The sequence below is a fragment of the Saccoglossus kowalevskii genome, chromosome 3 (assembly GCF_978046115.1).
Source record: "Saccoglossus kowalevskii chromosome 3, keSacKowa6.1, whole genome shotgun sequence".
Taxonomy (NCBI): Eukaryota; Metazoa; Hemichordata; class Enteropneusta; family Harrimaniidae; genus Saccoglossus; species Saccoglossus kowalevskii.
Window position 1 is genome coordinate 10,563,718 of NC_140643.1, and position 12,022 is coordinate 10,575,739.

Here is a 12,022-nt window from a genome sequence, read left to right on the forward strand (position 1 = left end):
CAATCGTATATCGGGTGTGTTATTGCGTCAACGAAGCTGACACGTCATTCAGTGATCTATTCATTAGTAACTAGTCGCGGTGTGTGGATGTTTATGTCACAATAAACAACACATATCAATTATTATTCATAATATTAACCAAGGATTTTATATACCAAATTTTTATATAAAATATCCTTGACCACTGCATAGCATCAATAACATAACCTAGGGCTTAGTATAAGCTATTAACACGTACTTATCCCCGAATGCATTTATAAATAGTACATATTTTATATTGGGTATTTTATATTACTACAAGTCAACCACGAATATATTCTCATCGCTATTACCAACACGTCAATGTAATAATTTGCGTTTATCATTTCATTCAATGGAAACACACCTCATACCCTATATCATGATGCATTGTCACACACATTTCAACGTCTAAGCACTGTAACCGGTGAAGCTGAAATTGTGTGTTTCTCCACACGCTGCAGCTCTTCTACGCCGGATTGTTCCCACCATTAAATCGCGTTGCATCTGTGACATATTTATGTTTATTATAGTAAAAAATAACTTGAGATTACAGTTATCTCGATGCATGTTTCATTTTAACATTCAGGCGACTGGCATTGAATTTACAAAATAGAAAAATGTCGACGCGGTGAGGTAAAGCGTTCACAAATTTGGTTGACTTTGATTTACAACTTGTGACATGTTTATTTAAAGTTCATGATCAAACTAATATAGATAGAAGGGCATGGTACGATACGATATATAAACATCGTTTCGATTCCCCAAACACAATATTCAGACAAAAAAACAAACGTGTTTTCAGTATTCAATATGAACCGGCCTATGCCGTGAATTAGAAGTGATATTTAACTTTACGTTTTGACACTTAATTACGAAAATCAATATTACGCAGGTTGAGTTGATGTCTATTTGGCGAGTCAAGCTCGTGTAAATCATCATTAAACTGAAGTAAGTCCTCCTTTCATCTACCATCATTGATTTCAGCAGATGCCCCGTTACTAAATGCTCCAGGAAACAAGTACTTGATTCCAGTGAATACTTAACACTTTACGGACGACAATTACAGGCAGCCTTTTGTCTTCAATACAAATCATCCATTCAGTGTGAATCGTGACAAAGGGGGATCACAAAACCACGTAGCGACACGTTTTAATGATTGCGTCATTCAAAACACATCGTGATCTTGACTTCCAATTTGATAATTGTTGATTTAAAAGCGTAGTCCTTATTTTTTTTAGCGGTTTCATATTGTTTATAATTTGTAAAATTTGACAGAATTTGTACATTATGAAAATGATATGTAAAATAGTATGTTTATGCTTGTGCCACACACCAAGACCCCGAACGACTCACCGCACTATACGTTTCAAACAAGAAAATAAAAGGGAGCAGTTAGCACAGAAAACGATAAGATACAGCACAAGTTTCGATTATAACATACTTGATTGCCTATTAGTTGTGGAGGCAGAAAGCAGACAGCGGTTCGCTAATTTTCAAAAATCTATAGCATTCGGCAGAAAAAAATGTGACAAAAGGCATTCCGGTGAGACCTATATAGATTAGAAATAAGATTTAGAGGAAATAAAATCTTGATAAGATTCTATACAGACGATCAATATATTCGATAAGAGAATTTGAATATAGCGAGAGAGGAGCGAATCGATAACCGTTGTACAGCGAGGTGCCGTGCTCGCTACTAGATAGCATTTGTACACGTACAAAGATATGCAAAATGAACCCAATATTGATTTAGAGGTTAGTTTTTTTCTGAACTCCCAAAGCTGATAAAGTCTTCCCTTTTTCATTAATTCTCGGGATGGGAATAAAGTACTACAAATGATGGACTATTGTTAACGGTATTTCTGCCTTTCATTAAACGTATGCTCACATAGGCCACACAAAATCATTATACGTAATCAACAAATTATAGAATTTACAAGGAACCACGTATTATTCCACCTTGGTTTTTTTAACCCACCGGGACGCTCTGTGGGTACATTATAAACATAGATGGCAATGTGCGTTCTCTTTCAAGCGAGTACTTTAATCGCGACAGTATTATTGACTAGAAATAGTCAATATTTGGGCATAACCCCATGCCCGTAATTCAAATATTATTCTGATCCTAATTCCGGTTTATTAAATGCATGACTGACCTATTATAGTGAACGAGAGAAATTAGTCACAAATATAATGTGCCGACATCCGATAAATTTATATACTAGTAGATTAAATAAATGACCAGTGATGTCGGGCCAGTGACTATTCAAATCGGACCAGTGACTATTCACATCGGACCAGTGACTATTCACTAAGGGCCAGGGACTATTCACATCGAACCAGTGACTATTCACATCGGGTCAGTGACTATTCACATCGGGCGAGTGACTATTCACATCGGGTCAGTGACTATTCACATAGGGTCAGTGACTATTCACATCGAACCAGTGACTATTCACTAAGGGTCAGTGACTATTCACATCGAACCAGTGACTATTCACTGAGGGTCAGTGACTATTCACATCGGGCCAGTGACTAATCACATCGGGTCAGTGACTATTCACATCGGATCAGTGACTATTCACTAAGGGGCAGTGACTATTCACACCGAACCAGTGACTATTTACATCGGGTCAGTGACTATTTACATCGAACCAGTGACTATTCACATCGGGTCAGTGACTATTCACATCGAACCAGTGACTATTCACATCGGGTCAGTGACTATTCACATCGAACCAGTGACTATTCACATCGGGTCAGTGACTATTCACATCGAACCAGTGACTCTTCACATCGGGTCAGTGACTATTCACATCGAACCAGTGACTATTCACTGAGGGTCAGTGACTATTCACATCGGGCCAGTGACTATTCACATCGGGTCAGTGACTATTCACATCGAACCAGTGACTCTTCACATCGGGTCAGTGACTATTCACATCGAACCAGTGACTATTCACTGAGGGTCAGTGACTATTCACATCGGGCCAGTGACTATTCACATCGGGTCAGTGACTATTCACATCGGATCAGTGACTATTCACTAAGGGTCAGTGACTATTCACACCGAACCAGTGACTATTTACATCGGGTCAGTGACTATTCACATCGAACCAGTGACTATTCACATCGGGTCAGTGACTATTCACTAAGGATCAGTGACTATTCACATCGGGTCAGTGACTATTCACATCGGGTCAGTGACTATTCACATCGAACCAGTGACTATTCACTAAGGGTCAGTGACTATTCACACCGAACCAGTGACTATTCACACCGAACCAGTGACTATTCACATCGGGTCAGTGACTATTCACATCGGATCAGTGACTATTCACTAAGGGTCAGTGACTATTCACATCGAACCAGTGACTATTCACATCGAACCAGTGACTATTCACATCGGGTCAGTGACTATTCACATCGGGCCAGTGACTATCCACATCGGGTCAGTGACTATTCACATCGGATCAGTGACTATTCACTAAGGGTCAGTGACTATTCACACCGAACCAGTGACTATTTACATCGGGTCAGTGACTATTCACATCGAACCAGTGACTATTCACATCGGGTCAGTGACTATTCACATCGAACCAGTGACTATTCACATCGGGTCAGTGACTATTCACATCGAACCAGTGACTATTCACATCGGGTCAGTGACTATTCACATCGGGCCAGTGACTATTCACATCGGGCCAGTGACCATTCACATCGGATCAGTGACTATTCACTAAGGATCAGTGACTATTCACTAAGGGCCAGTGACTATTCACATCGGGCCAGTGACCATTCACATCGGATCAGTGACTATTCACTAAGGGTCAGTGACTATTCACATCGGACCAGTGACTATTCACATCGGGTCAGTGACTATTCACTAAGGATCAGTGACTATTCACTAAGGGTCAGTGACTATTCACATCGGACCAGTGACTATTCACATCGAACCAGTGACTATTCATATCGGACCAGTGACTATTCACATCGGACCAGTGACTATTCACATCGGACCAGTGACTATTCACTAAGGGTCAGTGACTATTCACATCGGACCAGTGACTATTCACATCGAACCAGTGACTATTCATATCGGACCAGTGACTATTCACATCGGACCAGTGACTATTCACATCGGATCAGTGACTATTCACTAAGGATCAGTGACTATTCACTAAGGGTCAGTGACTATTCACATCGGACCAGTGACTATTCACATCGAACCAGTGACTATTCATATCGGACCAGTGACTATTCACATCGGACCAGTGACTATTCACATCGGACCAGTGACTATTCACTAAGGGTCAGTGACTATTCACTAAGGGTCAGTGACTATTCACATCGGACCAGTGACTATTCACATCGGTCAGTGACTATTCATAGGGTCAGTGACTATTCACATCGAACCAGTGACTATTCATATCGGACCACTGACTATTCACATCGGGTCAGTGACTATTCACATCGGACCAGTGACTATTCTCATAGGGTCAGTGACTATTCACATCGAACCAGTGACTATTCATATCGGACCAGTGACTATTCACATCGGGTCAGTGACTATCCACATCGGACCAGTGACTATTCACACAGGGTCAGTGACTATTCACATCGAACCAGTGACTATTCACTAAGGGTCAGTGACTATTCACATCGAACCAGTGACTATTCACATCGGGTCAGTGACTATTCACATCGAACCAGTGACTATTCACATCGGGTCAGTGACTATTTACATCGAACCAGTGACTATTTACATCGGGTCAGTGACTATTCACATCGGGCCAGTGACTATTCACATCGGATCAGTGACTATTCACACAGGGTCAGTGACTATTCACATCGAACCAGTGACTATTCACTAAGGGTCAGTGACTATTCACATCGAACCAGTGACTATTCACTAAGAGTCAGTGACTATTCACATCGAACCAGTGACTATTCACATCGGGTCAGTGACTATTCACATCGGATCAGTGACTCTTCACATCGGACCAGTGACTATTCACATCGGACCAGTGACTATTTACATCGGGTCAGTGACTATTCACATCGAACCAGTGACTATTCACATCGGACCAGTGACTATTTACATCGGACTAGTGACTATTCACATCGAACCAGTGACTATTCACTAAGGGTCAGTGACTATTCACACAGTGTCAGTGATTATTCGCATATCATTGGTGTTCATATATACATAGTTGCTACTTTAATAATAATAGTACGTTATTATAATGTGCACGGTAGATGCAAAATGGCTTATGGCTATTTCTGTAATTTATGTTGATTACCTCGGGACTATGTTAATTGGGAACGCAGAATGAAATAAGACTACGTAAGCGCCTATATCAAATATATATGCGATTTTCTCATACAGACAGCAATATCCAAAGAGCGAGTAGATGAGAAGAACATATCTTGTAGTAGTGTTGGGATTTCGGGGTTAGCTAGAAATACGTATCTGACGACGACGACGGCCATTGTCCAATTATGTCCCTTTGTATGACGTTTATCGGTTTACTTTGTTGCAAGAGAATTGTATCAGTGTAGCCTCTTAGCACGATATACGATGTGTCTGTGAGAACACACTAAATGTAATACAGACTAAATGATAATGAGAGTGCTTGGAGCTACCGGAAAAAAATCTTTGAATAGGACCGTATATATGTGTAGTCACCCCATTAATGTCGCCAATACAAGATTTCGCTTCGACGACAGAACGCCACCAACTTATCATCCTCTGTCTGTCTCGATTAAGTGCTATCATAGCCGCCGACCAGATATAAGAGAACCACTCATACCCCACTAATCTGAGCTGAGCACAACCCACGAGTAACTGCTATATTTTATTTATGTATTTCAATTCATTAAAAAATACAACAGATTAAAAACAAAATTAGTTTTTAGCACTGAAATCAACACACCTCTGTTAACGCTGTTGAGAAATTGGGATACAAACAATACAACATATAACTTTTTTCTTGCTAGATTTAAAGTGGTGCGGATTATAGTATTTACGCTTGATAGATTTTTTCAACCCGTTAATTCAGTCTTCTAATCTCATTGTGTCGTGGCAGAGTGTAATTTGACTCGGCCACAGACCATTTTCATTACATCAAAACAGTGAAACGAGGAAGCATGCAAACTTGTTAAAACGGAGCAAGTCCCTCTAGGCCAGGGCTATTAATCGTCTGTATTCCCACTGTAAACGATATTGTGTGTTTTGAAGATGAAAGATTAAATAAAATCCTCAAACTCCGTTTCTACATCAAAACGTTGGTAATACCCGCATATCCAGGCGTAAAAGACAAGTCATAAATGATGCAGATGTATTTGGAGCCGCATCACTCTGTTCATCTTTTGTACTATCTGTTATCAATGCATCATCTCTCAGCTGTTCATGTATACAGTTTTTACACACATTTTATTATTTATGGAAGCTTTAGATGAAAGGTTTGGGACGAATAAAAGACACCAAACCAGAGTGTCTGTTTTGTCACAAAGATTAAATCTGAGTGAGAAACACATCGTTTCTTCTAGGATTTAGGTAAAGGAACCATGGTATCGACATGCGCTGCATTATGATCATACAATTCAAGATAAAAAATACGGTTTTCTTCGTGGCAAACACTTGCATTTACTATTGACGCCCAGAAATCACTGAACTTTCCCACAAGAAGTCAACAAACGGGGAGGGTGGTATTTTCATTAAAAAAAAAACATTTTACAGTTTCATTTATGAATTGTACACACAAATTTAAAATAGTTAATACAAAATAGCTTAGAATATTATGCTAGTTGGTTAAAATGAGGTTTTTATGAGGCAAAGGGACCCAATTAGGCAAGAATTGAACCAAAGCAACAACACATGTGTAATCTATGAACGTATTTGTCTAACAAATTAATACTGCACAGTGAAATATTGACTATTGTGTAACTGTGGTGTGTATTTTGTCATTATCTAATGAGTAATTAATGTTTACACACACTCGTATAAATCTCTGTTACTGTTTACGTCGGAGATTAGCATTTGCATATCAATACACATTCAACTGAAACCATAGACCCTATAGGAAACAGAATCAAACAACAAAAGAAATCAGGTTGTTTGGTGTACTATCTAGGTTGTAATCGCTGTGATTTGAAATTGGATTAACTTAGGTTAAACAAAAGAGCCTCCACGTGCAGTGCTTTCACACTGGTTCTGACAATACAATATTATATAGTGTCGATGTTGTAATAGGTTGAAAACAATGGTCGTGAACTACAAATTATAAGTAAGTCTTAATATTCCATTGCCGGTTTTATAATCATAATGATTTATGAACATAATTGTGAAAAAATCAATCGCAAAACAACAATTTATACTCCATTTTCTAAAAACTCACGTAAATAATCAACTTTCAAGTTGTATATTACCTTATGATTTGATCCGTGATATGCTATATTAAACATCAATTAGTTACGTATACTGGTGCTGGTACTGGTAATTCACGCGAGACTTTTCTCAAAATGCAAGACTTGCACATTGGCCATTTTTGTTGAGTTGAGTAAAATTTCAATAGAACACTGACAGTAAGAAAGGTTTGTTTATTTCAATTAACAGTGAATTAGCATATGGGTGGCAAACAACAATTTCTTTCTATAAACTTGAATATGTGGTTGTTTTTGCTGTTTTTACGAAATTATAGTTTGTTTAATTTGTTAAATTGATAAATGGAAAAACCACATACTTACTAATGTTTTTATAAGGTCATATGTTTTTATTGTTTGCATATAGCGTAATCAACCTTTCAAGAAGTTAATGGTTTTGAAAAAAACTAGGTCTTGGTAAAAAAAGATAGTATATACAACGTCATTGAAACATGCTCTAAGTAGGAGTATTATTGTGAGTAACGCACAATACAACCAGAGTGTGTCTTGGTTCTAGGTAACAATGTGCGGAGTGACTGCAGAATGTCTGGGTTCTAGGTAACAGTGTAACTAACTGGAGTGTGTCTGGATTTTAGGTAAATGGAGTGTGTCTGGGTTTTAGGTAACTGGAGTGTGTCTGGGTTTTAGGTAATAGTTTAATTAACTGGAGTGTGTCTGGGTTTTAGGTAACAATTTGAGAGCTGGAGCCTGAGAATGTGGGAAAATTTGTCGAGAAATTAGTTTTGTCTTGGTTGCAGTGGGGCGCTGCGATTAAAACATTTTTTGAATCTTGCAAGTGTTAAATCGCTAGCACATAAGCTGTGGAAGACACATTCAGTTCAACGGCGTACCCAAATTTTACGAAATGTCAAAAAAAAACTCTTATCACATAATGACTTTCTTTTGAGCAAGAAAGTAATTTAAGTGTCACAGAATACCGTGACTGACTAATAAAAACATTTTTTAAAAACTTGAAGTCTGACAATTATAAATATAAATAGCTTGAAGGATCTTTTCGTAGCAATGTTCTTAAATCTCAACCATTGTCTCTGATCATGACATTTACATTTTGGGGAATTATCGTTAGGACTCTGACGCCCTCTTGTGATCTGGACGAGAGGTGTAATAAAAGGGTCATTCGCCCGCCCGGTATCTCTCGAAATTCTGAGTAAATCCAAAGTTTCGTAACATTTAATACTACTATAGTTTGGAAACATGTGAAACCTTCAAAGTGCAATACTATTTCTTACGTCAAAGACCTCAAACTATATATATATCAGATAATATTTCTATTATTTTGTTAATATGTTATCAAGAATGGGTATCAATATATCATTTAATCAGTTCTTGCATACGAAAAAAACGACATTACAATGCATAAGAATATCCCAGGTACCAAAAATGTTCCCTATTCTCTAGCCCTTCCAAACTTCATGGGCAATGAGTGGGCGTATTTTGTAAGTATTTTGGCCCAGTGAGGGAGTCTCTTATACTTGAGTGCTATACCCGTGGGCCTCCCGTTGGGATGAGTCTACTTGGCCGTTAACCATGTACTAACGGATGTACGTGAAATTGCGTCCACCCAATAGGTGTACATTTGTAAGTGCATAGACGTTTCTCCGTTATACTTATTAATCTCCGTTGGACGAAGTCGGAAACGGGGACTCACGGATTAGTCTATATACGTGCGTACGTTCGTGCATACATACATTTGTATCTCAGACATATATTGACAGATTCTCTTCTAACCTTGTACATACTTACACCCAGTCTTGCAATGTACTTGCAATAATTTCTTAAAAGAAGATGACCGACTGGCGGCCATTTTAGTTATAAAAATGGACGTGTGCCTCAACTTTTATATTCCAGACATGTAAATTTACTTCAAATTGTATTTCTAGATTGTAAATCGTGGAACAAATACACAAACAAATTGTCATCTGATCAAATATGGCCGACTACTGACAACTATAATTGTAACGAAACCCTAAATCAGGTATTTTGACATGTTCAGAACAAGGCATGTGCTGTTTGATTTTCTTCAAACTTGGTGGACGGAGTGACCAGTACTAGTGTTTCATGCACACCGCTTAAATTGATTTGTGAAGTCTACTCAAGACCAATCAGGCTCAAGTACTGCAACATGCTTTTTGCATAATGCACAATACTGAAACCACTAAACAATGTTCAATATTGAGATTAAACACAAAAAAAGTATGTGCTTGGATCATTTTTTGAATCACAACGATTATGAATAGGAACTTTTCTACTAATAATTAGTGATATGTTGTTGACGTTTGTATGTTGCTGTAAACGTGATACCATTTAGTGTCACATACATAACACGTGCACCTCAATAGTGAAACAAACAACAAGACATACAGCTTTTCAATTTGCTGTTATACTGTCCATCACAAACCAAAACTACTTTTATTACTGACTTTATAATACACACCAGAATTCTATATTCTTATAGTATCTGACGTCGATAATGGTGGTTGTGTATTGCAAAATATAAGCATCCTAGATAAAATATCAGAGATCGACTTTCAGGTTACATTCTAAAAAAGAGTACTAGTATTAGGAAAAAAGTGCACGAAACTGGAACCTGCACTAATCTGGAACGTTTTCTGAATAATGCTACAAGTTTTATTGTCAGAAAATAACGCAATATGTAATTAATTAGTGTACACAAACTCTCAGTCAAACCCTGAATCTTAGTTGTAGTGAAACAAACGCCGATTTTGCACGAACTTTCAAGTTTTTGACAACTTTATTCAGCAAGTGGTATAATTTGTTTAATTTTTTTCTAAAAAGGGGCCTAATAAGGGTTTTAACCCAAGCCTCAAACTGGTATGGCTTTTTCGCAAGTATCCCATTCACTTCGTCACACCACTCCACTCCGCTCCACGATATAAGCGACCCCACAGTATTCGCCACCCTGATCCACGGCAATAGCTCCACCCGCGACTAAGTGTCTTTACGGTAGCCGCCACCCCTGACCCTTGCGCCTATGACCAACGGCTAAGCAACCCAGTTACCAAATGAAAAAAAAAACACGACGGTGTGAATAGACACAGCAGTCGTCAGATATTAGAATTACGCAACAATAATTAAATGGCCTCATTTGAGCACGCACGTTGAGTAAACGGACAAAGAACATAGATAGACGCGGGTAACTGGAAACAATGAAAGCAAACAGTTATGACTGAACGCGCTCACAAGTTAATTTCACAATATATAAAGCAGGCGGAATTACAGTCTCAATAAAGTGGTCATCAGAAATCCGCTAAATCGGCAGATTACCGGGGAATTAGTTGGATCTTTTTAGACGGCTGTTCTCTCTGAGTATCGATTGGTCGGTGTATCACATTTGCAGACTTTATCGATTTGCATTGGGATACACTCCCTCACTGGATATTAAGCATAAAAGAGCTCGCATTTCCTTCACCAAAGATCAATACAAAATGTATCTAAACGTAACCGAGGCAATTACCTTAAATGCCGGCTCTTTTAGAGAAACACACGCACCTTTCGCAGCTTTTTTACTTCGTATTTTTCATTCGCCATTTTATAGCAATCAGACACACAACAGACAGCGCTTGATATCGACCGCCGAAGAGCCGCTTGACAACTGAGTATGACTCCGTAATGTCAAAAGCATCGATTGAAAGATCTATTCAAAATACAGATGAAAAAAATGATAAAGTGCAATTTATATACAGTAAATTCCCACAGAAAAAATAACGATGCGTCTTTGAATTCTGAAAACTGAACACATTTGAAATAAAGAACATTTGTCAACTATCCGTCTAGTTGGTGTTTATAAACAGTGATAGGCATTCGTGTTGGAAAGTACTTAGATGATTAACTTATAAAATCGGAATTAGCAGAGAACACGAGGAATACGAATATATTTTATTCCTGTTACAATTAAAACGTAAACCTAAGTAAAAATCTAAAGTTGAGAGATACCCGGTACTTATTCTTTTTTCAATTACCATCTAGTTGGAATCAAACGAGTACTCAATGGCGCTGAATGGCGACTGCTAACCTTTGACCTAGATCAGCTTCGGGCTATAATTTCTGAAAATAGTACATACTCTATTTTGCTTTTATTCCGTGCCTTTGTACTAGTGTGTTTCTCCGTCAATTCGATGAATAAGACTGCGTTTGCGGCGGCGAGATGCCGGCCGGGATATTAGGAAAAATGTCGAATTAACCAGACCGGTTTTTGAATAACCAACCGTAGCCCCTCTAAAAATTAAGTATTGTATTATATTAGTAAGTAGCCGCTATACCGATCTCATCGCCTTATGTGGGTTGAATGGTTTGCTTTTGTGGTTGAATTAAAAAAAAAATCGATATTTGGATGATTCTGTTTTGGCGTGCACATGATTTATTGTTTTGTTTATCTTAAACATAATATAACATAAATAAATATTGAGATATCCATTCACGATTAATGATAATTAGTAGTAGGTTTTCGTTTTCATAATTTCATACATGTAGTTGTACATTATTCAAGACACGTTCTAAAGTTTATAACTTCAAATTCTCGAGTTCGAGAAAACGA